The sequence below is a fragment of the Lutra lutra genome, chromosome 3, assembly GCF_902655055.1.
Source record: "Lutra lutra chromosome 3, mLutLut1.2, whole genome shotgun sequence".
Taxonomy (NCBI): Eukaryota; Metazoa; Chordata; class Mammalia; order Carnivora; family Mustelidae; genus Lutra; species Lutra lutra.
The window spans coordinates 193,373,262-193,397,002 of record NC_062280.1 but is presented as its reverse complement, the minus strand read 5'-3'; the positions used below and the strand labels follow the sequence as shown (position 1 = coordinate 193,397,002).

The following is a 23,741-nucleotide window of genomic DNA, read 5'->3' as shown; positions in this document are numbered from 1 at the left end:
GTTATTTTTTAAGTCTTAAGAAGTCTTTCTTGTTTTCTCATTATTTCACTTTGATTGTACATGTTTTTCCAAACCTTCTCATTAGATGCAATATGGTTCTAGAAACTGTAGGGAAACAAATTAGAGCTTTTCGTTCTTGTTGTTAGATATTTCATCTACTTCTGGAATTATCTCAGCATATTTCTGAGATGAGATTTTCTACTTGTTTGCTTATTGTTTTTTTTTTTCACTTTTTTTAGTTTTTATTTTTATATCATTTCAAGCATATAAAGGTTGCAATGTATTTTTATTAAGATACACTATATATCCCTTACTCATCATTTTTAATATTTTGCCACATTTGTTTCTTCACCCTCTCCGTATTTACTATTATTGCTTTATTTTTAAGTACAATGCTTATTTTAGGATAGTTTTAGATTGACAGAAAAAATGGTGAAATTAGTACAGAGGGTTGCCATATATTCCACACCAAGTTTTCCCTATGGTTAACATCTATCTGTCTGTTCTTTCTCACAAAGAACAAACCAGCCCTGGCATATTATTGTTAGATAAAGTCTGTACTTTATTCATTCTCCTTAGTTTTTACTGTTTTTTGTTTTTGTTTTTGTTTCTTTTCTGTAGGATCCCATCCAGGATTCCACATCACATTTTAATTCCTTTTGTCTGTGACACTCTCAGACTTCCCTTATTTTTCAGGCATTTCTATTAAACTTCAACTATCTTGATATGTCTTATGAATATCAATTAGCCATTCATATTTTCGAATGTAAATGTAATGCTGTATGACAAGTAGCTCTCTCTTTTTGTTGTTTTTGTTTGTTTTCTATAGGTTAATATCTAGGCTTGTCTTCCTTCTCCTTTACATGAGAAGATTCACTAATGGTTATTATGCTTATGAGAAGAATTTGTTGTCTGGAAGGTATCAGTAGAGTTCTAAATGAAGATAGCATAATCACAGATCTGGACTTTGCGATGGATTTTTAAATGTCGAATGGCAGGATTTTTCCTCCATATAAGACCATAGCTGCCTCAACTCTCCATTGACATTTCTTTCACTAACTTTTAAAAGGAAGGCATTGAGTTTTTGTCTTTTAGCCTAGGGATAAGTGAGACACTACCTGACTGTAGTCTGCATGAAAGATGGATGCAGCATCAAAAAATTGGTCCTGAGGCTCCTAGACAGATGTTTAATTAACTGCTCCCTCTCTGGTACGTCTGCTTCCAGCCACCACTACCAACCTGGAAAGTAGACACTTTCTGACAATTAGTTTTCTGCATATTCTGGAAGATTTCACCTCATATTCATTCTGGTTCTCTCTTTGAGGAATTTGTTGAAATATATATATATATATATATATGATTTCTATTGGGCCCACTTCAGTCTCTCTGACATTTGGCTTTATTCTTTTTAAAAATGTCTTCCTGGAAAGTTAATGGGACTTGGGAATGAGGAAGACAAAGTCGTTTCCTCAAGTCTCGAAACTTTAACACAAATGTTCTTGTAATTCTTTTTAATCTTTGACAATCTAACAAGAGAAATGATATATGCTGCATACATTTCTTTGATTACTATTGAGTTTGATCTTTTTTATTAATCTTCATCTGATTTCTGATTTTTTGGTAGTTATCTCTTAATGTGTGCTGCTGTAATGACAATTTTGTGAGATTTTCTTTTTTGATTTCTACTATTTTTTTATCTAATTTATACTTGTATTTTTTAGCAAATAAACTTTCATGACTTACAAATATTTATCAAAACATATAAGTTTGTGATTTTATATATAAGCAATAAGGATTATTTATTTGTCAGAACAAAATTACCTACTTTTCCTAATTCCATGCTGATATTTTGGGCTTTGCCCATATTTAGATTATTGTTTCTGGTTCTTTTATTTTTTTTAATTTTTTAAACTTTTTTTTAATTTGTATTTGTTTCAACCTTTTAAAGTAGAACATGACTTGAGCACTACATTTCCACTTACAGAACTTGTGGAGTTACTTCTCCAACAGCTTTACAACACGACTAAGTAGGCTGAGAATGTTGCTACTCTAAACAATGCTCTTCTTTGGAAAACAAGCCCTATCCACGGTTACTCCCATCCAATTGGTTTGGTTTAACTACTAGTTTCTAGAGGTCTGGTACATGTAGCTGGTAACTACAGGGGACAGAAGATTTAAAAAGTTGATTCTAGACGGTGAGAATTGTTTTAACCAACAGTTCTCTTTAAAACTTCAAGGTATAGCTCGGAACACTTCAGTGACAGACAAATTTGGTCTTACTAAGGAATCCGCTTGGTAGCTGAACACTTTAGATCACAGTTAATGTTAGGTTACGTACACCTCACAACAAAGGTCACCTTGTCCGGTTACAATGAGCCGGCGTGGAACTAGGGAAGAAAAATTAGCTGGCTTTAGTTCCTACACGTCACAGTATCACACTCAAACAGAAAGAAATCTTATCTTCCCCTTAAGTAGTTATTGTCATGCCATACAAATTCTTAAAATGTTAACAAAAATAAAGAAAAACATCCTTGAAAATATATTATCAGAGGGAATGAAGATAAAGCATCGAATACATGTACAAGTCATTCTCGTGGCACCTAGTCAACCTCCTCCATGTGCAACGTGTCGTCATCACCTTCCAAGGGCACATCTCCTTGCTCACTGAGGCACTGCTGTCGTCAGCGGTGGGGTCGTCTTCATCAATACCGAGACCGAGCTTGATCATCCTGTAGATTCTGTTAGCACGTGTCTGCAGATCTTCCAAACTGAAACCGGAGGACAGGAGCGCTGTCTGGTAGAGCAGGACAACCAGGTCTTTCACAGACTTGTCGTTCTTGTCGGCCTCAGCCTTCTGCCCTAAGGTCTGGATAATGGAGTGGTGGGGGTTGATCTCCAGGTGCTTCTTCGCGGCATGTAGCCCATGGTGGAATTATCTCTCAAGGCCTGGGCCTTCATGATCCTCTCCACGTTTGCCATCCAGCCGTACGTGCTTGTCACAATGCAGCACAGGAGGTCACCAATTGGTTTGACACAACCACCTTTTCTACTTTTCCTCCAAGATATCCTTCATGAACTTGCACAGCTTTTCGAACTTTTTTTTCTCTTCCTTTTCTTTCTCTCTTCTTCATCTTCTGGAAGTTCCAAGCCCTTTTTGGTTACAAACACCAACATCTTCCCCTCCAACTCCTTCAGCTGCTGGACTCAGTACTCATCAATGGGGTCGATCATATAGATCACTTCCAGACCATGCTTCCGGAAATGCTCCACCAAGGCCGAGTTCGCTACCTGGTTCTTGCCTGTGATGTAATAGATGTGTTTCTGGTTCCCCTTCATTCTGGTGCGGTAGTCCTTGAGAGAGACCGTCTCGTCACCAGAGGTAGACATGTAATAGCGCAACAGCTTGGACAGCTTCTTACGATTCTGAGAGTCCTTGTGTATTCCCAGCTTGATGTTTTTCGAGAACTGCTCATAAAACGTTTTGCAGTTCTCTTTGTCTTTGGCCAGTTTGGTGAAGAGTTCTAAGCACTTTTTGACCAAGTCCCTTCTGATAACCTTTAAAATTTTGCTTTGCTGCAGCATCTCACAGGAAATATTTAGAGGAAGATCCTCAGAGTCCACCAGGCCTCTGATGAAATTCAGATACTCAGGGATGAGCTCCTCACAGTTATCCATGATGAAAACTCTGCAAACATACAACTTAATGTTGTTCTTTTTCTTTCTGTTCTTGAATAGGTCAGAGGGAGCACATCTTGGCACAAAGAGAAGAGCTCAGAATTCCAACTGTCCTTCCACTGAAAAATGCTTCACTGCCAAGTGATCTTCCCAGTCATTGGTCAAACTCTTGTAAAATTCTCCATATTCTTCATCGGTAATATTGTCGGGGTTTCTGGTCCAAATAGGCTTTGTCTTGTTCAGTTCTTCCTGATCAATGTACTTCTCTTTTATCTTCTTTTTCTTCTTCTCGTCACCATCCTTCTCATCCTCTTCCTCATCAGGACCAACATCTTCTATCTCAGGTTTGTCATCAGACTCCTTCTCTTCCTTTTCTTTTCCCTCCTCTTTCTCTTACTGTTCTTCAGCCTCATCGTCGCTCACGTCTTTATCACGTTCCTTCTCCACAGAGTGATGGGGTAGCCGGTGAACTAGGAGTGCTTCTTCACAATCTCCTTTATTCTCCTCTCCTCCAGGTACTCAGTCTGGTCTTCTTTCAGATACAGGATAACCTTCCTTCCCCCACCCATAGGTTTGCCTGTGTCGGTGTGGACCGTGAACGAGCCCCCTGTGAATGACTCCGAGGCATACTGCTCATCATTGTTATGCTTGGTGATCACTGTCACCTTCTCGGCGACCAAGTAGGCAGAATAGACCCCGATACTGAACTGACCAATCATAAAAATATCTGCACCAGCCTGCAGAGCTTCCATGAATGCTTTGGTCCCCGACTTGGCAATGGTGCGAGGTTATTGATCAGGTCGGCCTTGGTCATGCTGATCCTGGTATCCACAATGAGGAGGGTCCGGTCCTGCTTGTTCGGGATGAGGTTAATGCGCCGCTCTTTCCCCGAGTTGAGCTTGCTGGGGTCGGTCAGGATCTCGTATCGGATTTTGTCTAGAGCGTCCGACGAGTTGGAGATCAGCTCCCTGAGGAAGATCTCCTTGTTCGAGTAGAAAGTGTTGATGATCAGCAACATCAACTGCACGATCTCCACCTGGAAGGCGAACATCTCCACCTCCTCCTCCTCCATCGGCTGGTTTTGGGTCTGGGTTTCCTCAGGCATCTTGGCTAAAGGACTGCACGGGCTCCTAGAGGACACAGCACCAGGACGCAGGAGCAGCTCTATTTCTGTTTGTTTTTTTTTTTTTTTTAGAAGAAAGTAGCTGCTTTTTTTTTTTTTTTAAGATTTTATTTATTTATTTGACAGAGATCACAAGTAGATGGAGAGGCAGGCAGAGAGAGAGAGAGAGAGAGAGAGAAGCAGGCTCCCCGCTGAGCAGAGAGCCCGACGCGGGACTCTATCCCAGGACCCCGAGATCATGACCTGAGCCAAAGGCAGCGGCTTAACCCACTGAGCCACGCAGGTGCCCCAGAAAGTAGCTTCTTAAAACCAAAACCATCATTTGTAAAATGAAGAACTAGTGCTCCCAAATAAGATTGTGTTTGGAAGGATCAAAGTACATAGCAAAGTATTAGTACAAAATTGACTATTTATATTGTTAATAGCATATTAGTAGTAGTAAGTTTATTTTCTTGTGTATTCTCAGTTCTTTAATTTTAAGGTTTCTTGAATAAGTATAATAAGTATAATTTGACTTTATTTCTGGCAATGTATCCCTAAGAATTTGTTGTGGATAGGGACAAATATCTTACACAAGAATGTTGGTCATAGCATTATTTTTAATGTGAGCTATTGGGAGGAATATAATTACCAATGGTAAGGCATCAGTTAAAGACACCCATATATAGAATATATTCAGTAATATAAATAAAATGTTAGAATATTTACTTACATTGGGAAGCATTAATAATACATCTTTTTAAGGAAAAAAATCATGATACAAATCTGTGAGAAACAATTTATTCCATTTTTAAAATTATTGTGCATTTGTGTTGGAACAACAACAACAAAAAGACTGTGCACCAAATTGCAACAAGTATTGTCATTTTGTTGGACTATTCAATGTGATTTTTGCTTTCCATTTATACATTTTACTCAGTTTAAGGGTATATGTATTATAAATGTTATCAGATATATATAAATGCTATGAACATAGAAAATAATGTTAAATAACTGGGCCAGAATTTGAAAACTGAGGGTCGTATGGAAATATCAACAAGCATATGTGTCTAATCAGAAAATCTTATCAGTAGAAATGGTTGAGATGTGACTAGTGAGAAAGAGAACACCTGGAAGGACAATTACTGCAAGTACCTTAAAGAGAAAAAAAAAGGGACACCTGGGTGGCTCAGTCAGTTGGGCGTCTGCCTTCAGCTCAGGTCATGATCTTAGGGTCCTGGGATCGAGTCCTACATCGGGCTCTCTGCTCAACAGAGAGCCTGCTTCCCCCCTCTCTCTGCCTGCCTCTCTGCTTACTTGTGATCTCTCTCTCTGTCAAATAAATAAAATCTTTAAAAAAATAATTTAGTGAGTAGATGTATGGATGGAGTATTCATAAGCAAGACCATAAAGAATAGCCAGATTGAAGAATGATATCTGTAAGGAGAAGAACTTATAAGTAATATGTAATTCCATCCGATCGTTAACGTTAGGAGAAGGAAAATACCATTGAAAACAGAACAAAGGTCTCTGAATGATCACCAAAATTGAGTTGAGTAGATGTAGAAAAAAATTTTCCATTTTAAAATCATTTATTTCAATAACCTGTCTTAAAAAAAAAAAGATTTTATTTATTTATTTGACAGAAAGGGAATGAGAGAGCGAGCATGGGCAGGGGGAGGGGCAAAGAGAGGGAGAGCAGATTCCCTGCTGAACAAGGAGCCTGATATGGGACTCGGGGGTCACAAACTAAGCTGAAGGCAGATGCATAATGACGAAGCCACACAGGAGCCCCTTCAATAATCTTTCAAATGTGTTTTTATTTGATGATAGTAGAAAATAAAATTCCTATGTATATTGATAAATAATAATAATGCATTTTGAGGTAATGTCTTATAAATGGCTTACTATATTTTCATTTGAAAATTTACCCAACCACCTGAAAGTTAAATTATATGTCTTAATACCTACCTTGCCTTAAAATAAATACACTCAAAAATTAAATATCTTTATGCAGAGTATGCTTAGAATATTCAGTAATATTTCAATGATCTTTAAAATAGATAATACACATCACTTATATTAATCACATTTGTATGATTTTTCAAGAAATCCATTCATTTCATAGACCTCACACAAAATTATGAGACTTTTAGTAGCCCTGATTGATTTGAGAAAGAGCAGAGATAAACTAAAATACAAAAGTGGTAAAATATTAAAATTGACCCCAGATAAATGCAAAATATATTTTCTTAGAATGTAAATGAAGAATGAGAAAGTCTTTCCATAAAATGATTTTTTTCTTGTTGAATTTATTAATTCATAAATAAATATAAACATGAATGAGAAATGTTTTGAGAAGCTCTTTCAAACTCTGGTGTTTCATTTATATAAATTACAAAGTAATTCACCTCCTTTCCCTAAAGTACATCGCCACCATAAGCTTTGGATAATATTGATGTCTTCCAAACCATTCCAAAAGACATAATTTATGAGTATAGAAGTGAGATTATTTCATTAAAACCTTACAAAATAAATGAGTTCTCACTTTTAAAAAATTAATAAGAAAATCAAAGAAATAGAATTTTCTCAAAGTTCTCTGTTAATGAGTCTTGGCATTGAAAAATACTAGACTTTCCACATTTGATATATCTTCCATATAATTTTAAATATATTTATAAAATTTCTAAAAATTGACTCATTAATTAACCAGCTTGAGCACTCTTCCCATACCTATGATACCTCGTCGTAACTTCAAGACAAAAACTAAACACCTCCATGTAACACTCAATGCCCTTCACAATCTGCTCCTTTTCTCCACTGCCAGGCTCATTCCCTTGACATTGTGCCCATTGACTGACTTATTGGCGATAGCTGGTCTCTGAACATATGCTACTTTCACACCTCTATTTCTGACTCTGTCATTCTGTTTGCTGAGAATATAATTTACAGACGACGTAAGTAGCATATGTTCTTGAAGCCTTCTCAAATATATATATTTGTGTTTCACCATGTTTGCATCCCTCAAAACCTAGAAATGCTTCCTGCATTGCAATATGTCCTCAGGAAATTATTATAAGTGAATCAAATCATGAAGAAGAAAACACTAGACTTATCCAGGAGACCAAAGATCTAATTCTGTTTTTTTTTATTGTTGTTGTTGTTGGTTTGTTTTTTTTTTACTAAAAATCTAAAAATTGCATTCCCATTTTGACATAACTAAGGCAGTGATGAGAATCAGACAAATCTCAGCCAAAAAGTACATGTTGAAGTTGAAATTGGCTCCATCACTTATGGATATATTATGTTGGCTATCTTATTTAGTGTTGCCTATGTCCAATTCTGGAAAAGTAGGGAGAGGTAGGAATATTCAGAGGTTAACCGTGCAGATTAGCAGGGAGTTGATATGGAGGAAGTCCTTAGAAAATACTTAAAACACAGTGTTAGTTCTCATGTTTCATCCTTACATTAAAAAAAAAAAAAAGTTACCTAATTTCTTTGTGACCCAGTTCACTCATTTCAAGGGAATATTTTTTTTTTTTAAGATTTTTTAATTTATTTATTTGACAGAGAGAGATCACAAGTAGATGGAGAGGAAGGCAGAGAGAGAGAGAGAGAGGGAAGCAGGCTTCTTGCTGAGCAGAGAGCCCGATGTGGGACTCGATCCCAGGACCCTGAGATCATGACCTGAGCCGAAGGCAGCGGCTTAACCCACTGAGCCACCGGCGCCCAAGGGAATATTTTGAAATATTCTAAGTTTTTATTTGTCAGCAATATTCTAATTCAGTAATGATTTCCCATCATTCTGTAGTCTTAGTCTGTATACACGACACTCCTCTCCTAGTCTGGAATTTCACTATGTAACACCCAGACACATAAATCCATATTTCATGAATGCCATAGCTTTGCAACTGTTGATTGGCTTACAGCATGTAACTTCTCTTTTCCTCCACTTTTGTTTTGTTTTGTTTTTAATTTTGGAATTTTTTTGTAAGTAAATTTGGAGAAAAGTTTATTCCCTGCCTAACTTACAAAGTTGCTATGGGATCCAATGAGAACACATATGGGAACCTTAACATACAGGAAGGGGTTAAATAATCAGGAAGTGTTTTTATATCTCACATTTATGGTTTGCACATTGCTTTTATTATCTAGATACTCGCAAAAGCCCTGATAAGTGCCTATCTATATTTATGGTAATCCCTTCATAGTTGAGGAACCTGAGCTTCATAGTCCAAGTGGCTTGTCAAAGATCTAGTCAGTGGGAGCAGAATTCTGATTCAAACACAGATGTTTCACTCCTGATCCAATTCTCTTTCTCCTACACCAAAACATTTTCAAAAATTATTCTTGGTATGAAAATGATTATAAGGATGTGTAAAATAAAGCAAAGTAGCTGTATACAGTGATTCAATTTATGAATAAATTAGATACAATTGAAATGCCAAGAGGAATTTATCAATTCTGATATCAGCACGTAAATTATTAGTAATAAAATGGTGTATAGGTGCATTTACACACCAGTAGCTATGCATAACTACTTAATCATTGCTAGTTAAATTTATTTTGCCCAGATACCTGCTGAGCCAACAGAGCTTAACAACTACATGAAAACAAATTTATCCCTATAAAAATTTTCTTCACCAGACTGTAGGTGTACTTTCAGCAATCACATTATGGACATATCACATATCATAATCATTAATTTATTGTCAACCTAAAAAAGTTTGGAAGTGAAAGAGGGCTCCATGTATGATTACTTCAAGATATAAGCTCATTCTGTGCCTAACCAACCACTCTATTTTTTATTATAACTTTCAATAAAAGGTTATAAGACTAGAGTAAAAAAGTATTGTAATATTGAGATTAACTGAAAAAATGAAATATTAGAATCTAAGTATAGATCTTGGACCTAATGATACTATTAAAGAATCTTTGACACACATGATTAGAATAAAAGAAAAATCTTTTGTTTTTCCATCATGAATTCAGCCATTCACATTCTCACTTAATTAAAAATGATATTTTGACATCAAGACCCTTCTTTCAAAGAGTTCAAACTTTCACTTAGAAAAATGAGTAAGTTCTGGGAGCTAATGCACAGCATTGTGAATAAAGTTAATAATACCATATCACCTACTTGAAAGTTGCTAAGAAAGTAGATCTTGAATGTTTTCACCTTAAAAAAGAGACCGATGGAAATGTTAGCTAATCATATCATAATATATGAATTTATCAAATCAATACCTTGTACACCTTACTCATATACAATGTCACAGTTATATCTCAATCAAACTGAAAGAAAAAAAGAGCTTTTTTTTTTTCAACTTCTTCATCAGCAACTCTTTCTTTAATTTAGATTTCTTTGTAGCAAAATTCCTCACATGAATCATTGGTCATCACTATCTCTTAATCTCTCTTTTCCATTAATTCTTAAACTCATCCTACTAGGTCATTTTTTCCTCATTAGTCCATTGAAAATACTCTTGTCAAAGTCAGCAATGACTTGGACATTACCAAATCGAAGACTGACTTCTCAATTTTTGTCTCATATGACATATGGGCAGCATCTGGTGCAGTTGTCTCTCTGTTTTTAAAATTGTGTTCTTTGCTTCTAGGTCACTATACTCTCTTGGTTTGCCTTCGATAACACTGCCCATCCTTCCCAAATTGATTGGCTGAATCACATTTGCAAGTCCCAACATTGACATTAGAGAATACTAATGTCTCAGTTTTCAAGGCTCCTAACCTTCCAATTTACTTAATAAAACTTAACACTGAGACATTATTATCAACCAGAACTCATAGTGTACATCAGGGTTCCCTCTTGGTCTTGTACCTTCTATGGGTTTGGCCAAATGTGCAATGACCTGACCCATCATTATGATATCATAGGCAGCATTTTCATTATCCTAAAAATCCCATGTGCTTTGCCTATCCACCTATCTTCTTAACTTCTGGCAAGCACTGATCTTTTCACTATCACCATTGTTTTGCCTGTGACAATAATAATTTTACAGTGGCAAAATCTGGTAAATGTTACCTTAACCAAATGTTCAAGATTAATGCCAGGAATAAGAAATCCTGTTGACCTCATGCACTGAGAAGAACATATCACCCCTGATGTTATCCTCCCTAAATGAGTAACCATAATCTAATCTTTACCAAAAAATCAGACAAATCTGAATTGAGTGACATTCTACATACCCTTGTCTACTCCTCAGAAGTATCAAAGTCATGAGAGATAAGGAAAATTCTAAAAAGCCATCACAGATCAGAAGAAACAAGGAAATATCTATAAATAGAAAAAATATAAGTGGAATGCTTGTCAAATTACTCAAGGTGCACCCAAGTTTGAGAACCAATAATTCAATCCAAACTTTTACTTTACAAATAAGATAAACATCAAATAAGTGACTCGTGCCGTTTAAACAGTTTGAATGTTCCAAAACTGATATTTGAATCCAGATTTATTGATTCTTGCAAGTAATTTATTTTTGTACTTTGCCAATTATTGTAGAATTTATTTGAAAAAAAGTACATTGTTAGTACATGGTTGAATGGTAGTTTTGTTTAGAATGCCTCCTACTCTCTGCCCTCTAAAACAGATTAGAAGATGGATTGAATATCTTTTTAGATTTTAAGAACATACACTTGATGTGCTATGGTGAGTGCTGCTGTGAATTGTGTACAATTGATGAATCAAAGACCTATATCCCTGAAACAAATAATACATTATATGTTAATAAAAGGAGCATACACTTTAGATTTTGTTATAATAATAAAGCAATATTTTAAAACAATATTGTGTGTGTGTGACTTTAAAATCACTTCCTCATTATTTAGTGTTCACTTAGGAGTGAATTGAATTAGTACCTCTTAATTACACTACAGATAATTCAATCACAAAATACTGAGCATTTGAAAATGTAACACTTAAAACACATTAATAAATCCCTCACATATTTTTAAATATATTTTAAACCTAAGTGACTGGATGTTAGTTATGTGCAATGCTTCAATCTTCTCTTATATTTATTATCAATTTCTGTCAACATAAACGCACTTCCATTTTTTTTTTTTTTAAGCTGGGGAATACTAAGAACTGAATCCTTCTATTAAGCCTTGAAATTAGTGAGTTAACCACCTTAAAATTTCAAACACTTTTAAGGAATTTCAGGGATAAAAATCCCACTAGTAGAAGAATAGTATTCCACTCTATTTTTTCATTCACTCATTCATTCAAAAAATATTTTAGTGAGTATTTACCATGTGCCAGTTGTAGTTTCTAAGGCTATCTGCTATTGCACAACAGACACTGTAGATATAATACATGCTGCTTTGGAATATGTCAAAAATATTTGTCTATGATACCATAAAATAGCTTTCAATATCATTTGTGTCATTGTTATTTTTATGGAAATATTAGCTTCTTTTTTCCATAGGAAATAACATTATGTGAACTTTTAACCTTCTATGTTGTAAAAATTTGAAGACAATAACACGTGAATAACGAGAGCCAAAGATTTCGTCATTATTGATTTTGATCTTAAAATATGCAAAGGACTTTGCATATTCCATTGATTTATTGTCTGGCTGTGTTTTACCTTAAAAAACAACGATTGATTTTTAGGTCTTTGGTTTGTTTAGGGTCCAAGTGTTAAAATGGGTATTCCAGAAAAAGAAAGAGATGTACGTGCAAAGAAGACAATGTTTATGAAGGTCAACATCTTCCAGGATAATTCCAGAGTAATACTTTGTCATTTTGAAAGTCAGCAGAAGTCCAGAACTGGAAATTGTTTTATTAGGGACACAACAATCACCTGTTAAACTGGGAGATACTTTTTTTTATTATTATTATGTTGTGTTAGTCACCATAAAATACATCATTAGTTTCTGATGCAGTGTTCTAAGATTCATTGTTTATGCACCACACCCAGTGCTCCATGCAATACACGCCCTCCTTAATACCCACCACCAGGCTCACCCAACCCCCTCCCCCCTGCTCCAAAACCCTCAGATTTTTTTCTCAGAGTCCGCAGTCTCTCACACTTTGTCTCCCCCTCTGATTGGCCCCAATTCACTTTTCCTTTCCTTCTCCTAATTGGGAGGAACTTCTTATCATATCAGGAACTAAATGTTTACTATTCACGTTATTTTTGTTGTTATGATTGCATGTGCTTGTTTAATTATTTTTGGTAGATGCTGGAGTAGTGATGTCAGAATCTCTCCAAAAATTTAATATATTTGCCAAGTCAACATTCTCTAAAACATTACTTTCCAAGAAGATAGGAGGGAGAGGGCTCTTTCCTTTCCGGGACTGAGTAACCATTAACAATGGAATATGAATGCCAAAACGAGTTGGGTTATTACTAGACATAATTTCTTACATTGGAAGCCTTTTTTCTTTGCTCAGTGCTAAACCTAGAACCGGGTATTTTTCAGAAAGTCCTGTAAAAATAATTTAGTTTCCAGGCCTGGAGCCAGCCCAGATAACATTACCATGATCCTGAGTTATTTCCTTAACTATATATCAGGATTCTCTAAATTCCCAGAAGACCATTATTTAAAAGGAATAATCAAGTGGAAAATTAGTAGCATAAGCCGTGAAAAATTGACATATTCTCAAAAATTATTGCAAAACTTACTTTGGATAGCAGTAATTCTATGTTTCATATTTAGTGTGCCAGAGGAAAGCTCAAGGAACAAAAGTGATTATAGTATCATATATAAGGGGGAAAATGTCACCTATGCCATTAAGTAGTATACAAGATACTCTTAGCTGTCATTGTTATCTTGAAGTTAAAGATGATTTATTCAACTCACTCTCTGTGGCACCTTTGCTTCCCACAGGAGTTATGTCAATAGAACTCACTCCCATGGACAGGAACCTCTGTCTATAGCTCCTGTGCTATGGGAGGCCCAAGGAACTCACACCATCACAATGAACCTAAAAAAGAATGAGCTATTAAGAGACCTAATGATATAAAGTGAACTCACAGAACAATATTTACATTTTTGTGAATATAAGTTTATGACAGGTTATATAAGCTTTTTTTTTTTTAAGAATTTTTATTTATTTACTTGACAGAGAAATCAAAAGTAGGCAGAGAGGCAGGCAGAGAGAGATGAGGAAGCAGGCTCCCTGCTGAGCAGAGAGTCCGATGCAGCCTCAATCCCAGGACCCTGACATCATGACCTGAGCCAAAGGCAGAGGCTTAACCCACTGAGCCACCCAGGCACCCAAGCTTTTTATCACAGAACCTATCACAGGAATAAACATGGAAGTCAATTCTATTAGTAAGTCTATTCTTTGTAATATCTCTGTTAATAACTAAAATGTACTACACAATCAAAAGCAAGTTGACTTGGGGGGCAGTGCCTGAGTGGCTGAGATGGTTAAGCTTCAGAATCTTGATTTCCGCTCAGGGCTCAGGTCAGGTTGTGATCTTGGGGTCATGAAATGGAGCCCTGCCTCATGCTCACCACTCAGCACAGAGCCTACTTGAGAGTCTCCCTCTCCCTTTGCCCCTTCTGTGCTTGCATGCGCACACGCTCTCTCTCTCTTTCTCTCTAAGTAAAGGCAAAGGTGATTTTTTAAAAAATATTGAGTATATGTGTCTGTATTTCTCATATACACTTTTTCCAAGTGGAAATGAAGTTAATTTTTTTCACAAATACTTTGAGTGGAAATACGCAACAAAATTTTGGTGTCAAGAAACTGGCTCTTAATTATTTGAAAACTAAAGCAAAAAATGCTCTTTTGAGTTTAGCATTGTATATTTTTCAATTTACTTAGTCTATGGAATTTTAAATACTTTAGAACAATAACACTTCAACCTAGATTTGTTAATATAGGCTATTCCATGGACTTTAAATTTAATAAAAAGATGAATATAAAAATTATGTGCTCAGAAAAAAACTATTTAAGTGAAATTTATGAGCATTTCTGGATCTATAAAAAGAAGAAGGGGGAAAGAAATAACATTTCGGGTGCATTTACCGTTAAACTGTAAAAATGTAATTGGCCAAAGTATGTGTTTGTGTGTGTGTGTGTGTGTACACATACAAGCAACTTTAGCCGATTACATTTTATATATTATATATATGATATACAATATATAGGGTAAAATAATATATAACTTTCATATTAGAAAAAGCAGTATTATTCTCTGACAAGATACGAAAGGGATCACATTTGTATCCAAAAAACAATATGTAGATTTACTTCATTTTAATTCACTGCATTTTTTAATCCACGGAATTTTTTTTTTAATTCCAGCAGAAAAGAAGATTTGCATTATCAAATGACTAGGAGCTAATGAACAAGTTCCAAATATCTTTCCATCAGAAAGATAAGGTAGTAGGGCCTTCAGCAAATGATCCTGAAAATACAACCAAATTTTTTTTTTTATTTAAAGGTGGCTAATGTGTATGCTCTGTTATTATAGTGAATTAGGCAATGTGTACTTTAGTTCTTTACTAACAGTAAAAAATACTGAAACAAAATGTAATCATTTATTTAAACAAAAATGTATAAATATTAATTCTAAGCTTCCACTATGTTCTAATCAATAAACCTACATAATATGATTTCATCTAAATATACAAAGTCGTTAGCACTTCTTTATGTTTAACAAGAAAAAATAGGACTCTTTCTAACTTTCCTCAAAGAAATTATATTCTAGAGTCACTGACTTAAGTAATAAACTAAATAGGTCACACATTGAAGGTATTTAATTTAAAGCAAAATGGTTCTTTTTATTTTCAAAACAGAGTAATTCTTTCCCTCTCTGAGTTCACTCAACCTTATCATTGAATTTACTTGTTGAAATAAAAAAATAGTAAAAGCATAAAAAACAGATGGAGAGTTAAATCTAGAACATTTTCTAGATAATTTTCTAGTCCAACAAATGCCAGCTATCTGTTAAACATCAGCACATAAATAGGTTTTGTAAGAGAGGACGCTTTTCTAAATATTAATCCAAACAACTTAGATGCTCCCATAACATCTGCAAGTTGGCAATTTTGGTCAAATAGCAAACACCTTAGTGCTGGTTGAAAAGATGAGGAAAAGGTGAGGTGTTTGAGCAACCAGAGAGGAAAAACTGGAGACCTACGTGTAAGGAAACAGTCACATTATCCCTTTTCATTTTTTCTGGATCGGGATAACTTTTCTATCAGTCAGCCAATAAAGTCTGGAGCTATCTGCCTTTACATGTGTTATCATTTTATTATATGCAAATGATACTGTCTAAGTTAGATTCTGTGGATATAAACATCATGCTAATAATAAAATTAAAGGAACTTCTCACTCTTCCCCTTAGGAAAACAAAACAAAACAAACAAAAAAACAAAAAAACTATGAGAGTCAAATATGGTATGTTGGGTAAATAAAAAGAATCACTAAGGTTTGATTATCAAAGGATAAAGATTTAAATGTTCGTTTTGTCGGTTTTGCTTATCTGCAAAATTGAGACCTCAAGTGGATAAAAATATAATTGATCTTCTACTTTCTACTTCTGGTCCTAAAGAGAGGAGAAATGCTTTACTGTCTAATCTCTTACTTCTTAGAGGAGATCTGGAGCAGGGGTAAGACAGAAGCATAAGGAGGTGTGGAGAACTCTCAGAGATAGGCTTCCTCTGCTTTCTGTGATGTTTTCCTGGAGTTCATCCAGGCAAATTCCCACTCTGGGAGCAGCAAAGATGAAATCAGCAAGGAACCTCTGACCATAATGACTGTCATAGCAACAGAACTCTATTTTTTCATTCATTCTTTCACTGATTCATTCAAAATTCCTATAATACTTAGAAAGACAGAATCTTTTCCTTAAGTTTTAATAACACCATGCCATAAAATGCCATAAAATTGGAATAACAGAGTTGTTAAAAATTCCCCTTGAGACAGATACCTTTGAAGATGAATGTTTGCTAGATATTATGGTATGTGAAATTGTTATTGATCATTACAGATCTGATGATACAATAAGGAATCTTCCAAGTTTATGATCCTGGGTGAATACAATCTTATCTTGCTGGAGTTGACAGAGCATAAAATAAAACAATTTTAATAAAAAAATTCTATAAAATATAAAACGTAAGGCAAATATTTATTTGTATTAATTCCTCCCTAATTATTCACTGATAGTCACAGAACATCACCAGGAACCACGTGACGTACTAGTGCAGAGGGTCTTTCTTAACATAATGGTCCAGACTCCATTTTCATATTAGATATTACTAGTCAGAAATTACAATCAGGATATGGACATCCCTGGGAAACCCATAATAATGACAGACTCATGAGCTAGTAATCTTTCCCAAAACATTGCAATGAATCCTTTTGAAAACTTTCTTAGCTGTTAGAAACCGAAACAATGACAGCAGGTTTGGTTTTCCTGAGCCTTCTCTCCATGCCTTATGGACGTCACCTTTTTGCTGTGTCCTCACATGGTCTTTCCTCTGTGTGTGTACATCCCTGACTTCTCTCAGTCCAGATTTCTTCTTAAAGGACACCAGTCATATTGGATGACAACTCACCCTAACGGTCTCATGTTGACTTAATTACCTCTTTAAAGCCCTAATCTTCAAGAGCAATCACATTTGGAGGTAGCAGAGGTTAGGGCATCCACATATAAATTTTAGGAGACATAATTCCCACCCACGACAATTTGTAAGAAGGAATAGCAAAGCCCATGAAATAAAGAAGTCAGAGACTGTCAAAAAGCTCTTGGCATGTCTCAGAATACACACTTTTTTTTGCTCATGCCTAGCTTGAAAATCAAATCCTCTAAGAAATAACTTGTTCTGGAAAATGAGGTTTGGAAATGATGAAAAACATCATCTTGACAAAATAAAATTGTCATATCATCATTGACTCAGCCAAATGGAAACATCTCAGGGTCTGGCAAAGCAAGCTCTACTTTAATCAGTAGTAAAAAGGCAGAACCGCATTACATATTTGAAACTTTGAACAAAACGATCATCATCATACTGCTCTGTCATTATATATAAACCCATTGACAATCCTCAGAACCCTCTAAAGATGAGCATGATCATTCTGTGATACTGCTTGTGAGAGGGACTCTCCAGGTCGTGAAACACAATCACTTACCTTCCTGGAATCTGGCAACATCCCTGATAAATTATGCAGTTCCATATGGTCTAGAATGGCTCCTATTACTTTCCTCACCTTTCCAAAATGAGGCCAGTTTTGGAAAGTGATTTTTAATGGGCATTATGAGCAATTTGATTTGTTCTTTACATATATATATATATATCTTGTCATATATACATACATACATATATACATACACACACACATTCACACAAATACAAAAAGATATGTGTGTATTTATACACACTACTTTTTTTTTCTTCTTTCCTATTATTTCACCAAACACCACATAAGTCAAGAAATTAATCATCTATTTCTAAACAATCATATTTTTTTTTTGTAAAAGCAAATGAGCTGAATTCCTTGCCAAGGATGCAAAAACTGTCATTTGAGGAAATGCTAGCATCTAGAATGGGTTTGGGATAAATAGATTGTGTGTTACAAATACATAAAGGATGGTTAACCTCCAAATGCTACTACGCCTTAGGTGGAGAAGTCTGTTTTCCAAAATGAAATGAGAAGTTGGTTTGGTTAGGCTTATCCAGAAGGCTCTCACAAGATATTTACCAGGAATCCACCTGAGACAGTGTCTGCCTCATTTTGAGCTGTGGCCTGCACAGAATGGCCCACTCAGGGGTGAGTCTGATTACCGAGATTCATCTTCTACCTGAAGGTGACTAGACTCAGCATGAGACTCAAACATTATATGAGAATTATCTGACCAGGAACACAGTCTGAAAATTCTCATCTGTAATTCTGTTTTAGTCTTTAACTGATTGTATCCAACTCTTAATCATTATCAATATCTTTAGGCTCCATATTCCTGCCATTCACATACTCGCAGCTTTTAGTGAGATATAAATCAGATAAGCAATCTCCAGTGACTCATGGAGAAGTCTCTCTTTTATTACCCTCTTATTTATTTTCACTTACGGTATTATCTACTTTCTTCATCTTTCTCTTTTAAAAATTGAGAACAAAGTGTAACATTTGGAAGAGTGATGGATACAATCTGTTCCCTACATAAAGAAAGTTGAAACATCTCCTCCCTAAAAAACTTGGTTATTTCCTAGAACCCTACTATTACATAAATTAAGAATTTTCTTTCTCACTCAAAATGAAGGCCTTAAACCAAACTTCATGATAACTGGACTACATTGTTTTAAAAACCACAAAACTATGTAGTCAGGGAACCACAGGCTATATTTCCTCTGAGAGGTATGATGACATGCGTCTCAGAATGTTCCAAGAGAAAGGCTAAGGAAAAGCAGCATCAACTTTTCTTTTGAGCAATTAAATATAGTTGGGGAGGGGTGAGGATTATTATCTTGTGCATTACCCAGAGTAACATCATCCCTACCATATTCTTTTTTGTAGTTTATTGTTATTAAACAACCTACGGAAAATAGTACCTTTTTGATCTGGGCATCTTTGTGAATACTCACACAGTGAGCTCACCTGTATAACCATCTCCAGGAGATCAAGAACAAGAATAGATCCAATACACAGATGCTTCTTTCGTGCCCTCTTCAATCACTAGTCCTCTTCCTGACACTTACCAGCAGACAGTAGTAGTGCTTGGTTTATGTAAATGTATGTAAGTAAATCAAATCATACAGTACTTGTTCCTTTGTGTGTGGTTTTCCCTCATATCAGTGCAGAGATCTGTGGATGGCACATTCACGATGTCCTCAAGTCTTCCATGTTGGAAATGTACCATTACACTGGTGGTGCACAACCGTTCAGTTCCCAGATCGTCAATGTCAAAAATATTGCCATTGTAACATTCTCCACTATGTGTCTTTGCTAAAAATTTATGCATTCTTGTGGGTTTCTATCCAGGAGTGGCATTGCTGCAACATGACACATGCTTTAGCAGGCATCACCAGTTTTCCAAAGTGGTTCGAAAGGGTTTTTACCATTTTTTTTAATGAAAATCTTACATATTTATTTGAGAGAGAGGGAGAACACCAGCAGGAGAGTGGGGTAAAGGGAGAAGGGAGCCCCATAGGAGACTGAGCAGAAAGCCCCATACGGAACTGGATCATGACCTGAGCTGAAGGCAGATGCTTAACCGTCTGAGCCACCCAGGTGCCCCCATTAATATTGCTGACAGCAGTGTCAGAGACTTTCAGTTTGTTCATAGTCTTGCTAACATTTTGTGTGATTCTTTTATATTTTGTTTTTGTTTTTGTTTATTGTTGCTTCCTTCTCAAAAGCCGTTTGACAGTACGTGGTAGAATTGTCTTCCGGTTCTAGTTCGCATTTCACTGATGGATAATAGTCTGACTACTGCTTCCCTGATTTACCCTCACCCCATCCCCTAACAACCACGAGTCTGTTCTCTGCTTCCATGAGTGTGGACTATTAGGTTCCTCAGAAAAGCACTGTGATGTAGTTTTTGTCTTTCTTTGCCTTTTTTCACTTAACACATGTTCTCCAGGTCCATCCATGTTGTCATAAATGGCTGGTTTCTTTTTGTTTTGAAAGGCTGAATTTTATTCCATTGTGTATATTACTTCAAGTACGTATTACTGATGGATATGTTTGTGACATAGGTTGTGATGATGATTTTACGGATGCACACTTAGCTCTAAATTCATCACGTTACATACATTACATATGTACAGCTTCTCATATGTCAATCATACCCCTATAAAGTGGTTTTAAGAACCAAGAACCATTTTCATATATTTACTGATCATGTGGGTATCTTTCACAAGCCTTTATGGGACTCTTTGATACTTTTCTATAAGGTTGTCTGTCTTTATCGATTTATAGAATTTTACTATATATTCTGGGCATGCACATTTGTTGAATAAATGCATTGGGAATGTTTTCTTTCACTGTGGGTTGCTTTTTCAATCTCCTCTTGGTGATTTCTAATGGATAGAAAATTTGAATTTTAATATAACTCAGTTCATCATATTTTCCTTTACAGTAAGTGATTTTGAGTTTTATTGAAGAAATCTTTGCCAACTTCGAGACTGGAGGATGTTTCACATTTTTGTCTTTTGGGGTTTACCTTTTGCATTAATATCTGTATGCCATCTGGAAGTGATCTTTGGTATGATTGAGGTACATCTGATCGACTCAGTACCATTTATATAAAAGACTGCATTATTCCCACTGAGTTGAAGTGTTAAACCTACATAAAACCCAGGCAAATGTTTACAGATATTATATATGAATAGGTTTGGGTCTGGTCTCTCTATTTTATGTCAGAGATCATATTTTCTGCTCATGTTACAATATCACATTGTATTAATAATTATAAATGTACAGTAATTTTTAGTATCTGGAAATGTATATATTATAACTTTGTGTTCCCTTCAAGATTTCTGTTGGGTACTCTTGGCCCTTGGCATTTGTGTATAAATTTTAGATGCAAACTATTGTATGCCTTTATTCTCAAATATAGATTTTTAATTTATTTTGATACCTCTTATTAGTTCTATTCAATAAATTATGCTTGCTACTTAGTGATGTTATTTCTATAAGCTCCAAAAATTAAATTTGTCTTTTTTTAGTATTATTATAATATATATATAATACACATAAATGTTATACATATTAGGTATACATACACATACACACATATTTTTCATAATATATACACGCACTTTTATTTCTTTAAATGATTAATTCTTTTTGCAGGTTATCATGTTTTTGAATAGCTAAAATGAAAATTTTGTATGTGGAATTTTTCTGCCTCCATAGAAAAAGAAATATACAAGTATTTTCTCAACCTGATAAAAGGCATCAGTGGGAAATCCACATGTTTAATGATAAACTCCTTAATGGTGAAAATCTAAAACTTTCCCACTAAGATCAAGAACAAGACAAGAATGTCCATTCTCAACACATTTATTCAACATTACACTAGAGGTTCTAACCAGGGAAATAAGGGAAAAACAAACAAACAAACAAAACCCAGATTGAGAAAGAAAGTAAAACTTCCTGTATTTACACAGGACATAATTTTGCATAATCATAAGAAATCCACTGAAAAAAAAAACAAAAAAAAAACCTATTACACCCTAATAATAAGTTCAGGGAGGTTGCAGGACTCAAGATTAACATTTTGGAGAAGCAATTGTATTTCTTTATTTTTTAAGATTTTATTTATTTTTAGAGAGAGAGGGGGAAAATGAGCAGAGGGAGGGACAAAGTGAGAGGGAGAGAGAGAATCTCAACTAGCCATGCTGAGAATAAAGTCTGATGCGGGGTTGATCTCCACCCCGAGGTCATGACCTGAGCGAAAATCAAGAGTCTGATGCTTAGCTGACTAGGCCACCCTCACAACTCAGTAATTTTATTTCCATACATTCCATTAAACTATCTGAAAATAAAATTAAGAAAATCATTTCAGTTATTATTGCATCAAAAGAATAAAATATATAGGGTCAAATTTAACAACAAAAAAGGTAAGATTTCTACACTGGAATCCACAAAATATTCTTGGACAATATTAAATATTTTTATATGTGGAAAGATGTTTCACATTTATGGATAGGAAGACTTAATATTACCAAGATGACTATACTTCCCAAAATTCATCTACACATTAAACACAATATCTTTCACAAATCCCAGCTTGTTCTTTTGCAGATATTGAGTAGTTAATCTTAAAATACACAAAGAACTACAAGTGACCCAAATAGTGAATTATTTTGAAAAAGAACAAATTTGTAAAACTCCTATTTCCTGATTTTAAACTTAATACAAAACTACAGTAATCAAGATTATGTGGTATCGGTATAATGTTAAGCATTTAGATCGATGGAATAGAATTGAAAGTACTGTAACAAAACACTGTGTTTATGGTCAATTGATTTTTTTACAAGGGCACTAAGAAAATTCCATTAGAAGAATAAACTTTTTAAAAAAATGATTCTGGGCAAATTGATATCCACATGCAAAAGAATGAAGTTGAGCCTATGTTACATACTAAACACATTTAACTCAAAACTGATTAAAGACATAGATGTATAAACTGAAACTCCATAACTCTTAGAAGAAAACATAAGAATAAATATTCATGACCTTAGTTAGACAATGTTTTCTTAGGTATTATGCCAAAAGCAAAAGCAACTAAAGATGAAATTGATAACTCAGATTTTATCAAAATTAAAAACTTCTTTTTATAAATTTAAACATCAAGGACATGAAAAGACAACCATTACAATGGAAAAAATATTCTCAAATCATCTGATAAGAGACTTGTATCCAGAATATATAAAAGGTTTTAGGACATCATTATCATCATAACAACAATAAATAACCCAATTTAAATAGGGGTGAAATATTTGAACAAGTTATTTCTCCAAAGAAGATATGCAAATGGCTGTTAGGCACATGAAAGTATGCTCAACATCATTAAATAATACAGACATGTAAATCAAAACCACAATGAGATCTTGCTTCCCTCTAATAAGATGGCTAAAATAAAAAAGATGGACAGGAACAAGTTTGGGGATGTAGAGAAATTAAAAACCTCATACAATGTTTTTGAGCATGGAAAATATGGAGGCTACTTTGTGAAACAACTGGAAATTTTTCAAAATCATAGCCATCATTACAATATAAGCCAGCAATTACACTCCTTAGTATCTATCAGTGAAAATATATGTCCACTCAGAACCTTGTATAAGAACGTCCATAGTGGCATTATTCAAAATAATCCCAAGTGGAAACAACTCCAATATCTATTAACTAACAAATGGATGAACCAAGTAGGTCTGTACCATAGAATATAATTCAACGACAGATAGGAAGGAAGCACGGATGCGTGCTACAGCACGCATGAACCTTGAGAACACCGTGCAAAGGCAAAGAACACAATCT

At 35.0% G+C, this 23,741-nt stretch overlaps 1 pseudogene; it reads right to left on the bottom strand.

Moving 5' to 3' along the window:
• Nucleotides 1–2,454: 2,454 nt before the first annotated feature.
• LOC125094812 (heat shock protein HSP 90-alpha-like) lies at nucleotides 2,455–4,833 on the bottom strand (annotated as a pseudogene).
• Between the last annotated feature and the right edge of the window lie 18,908 nt (nucleotides 4,834–23,741).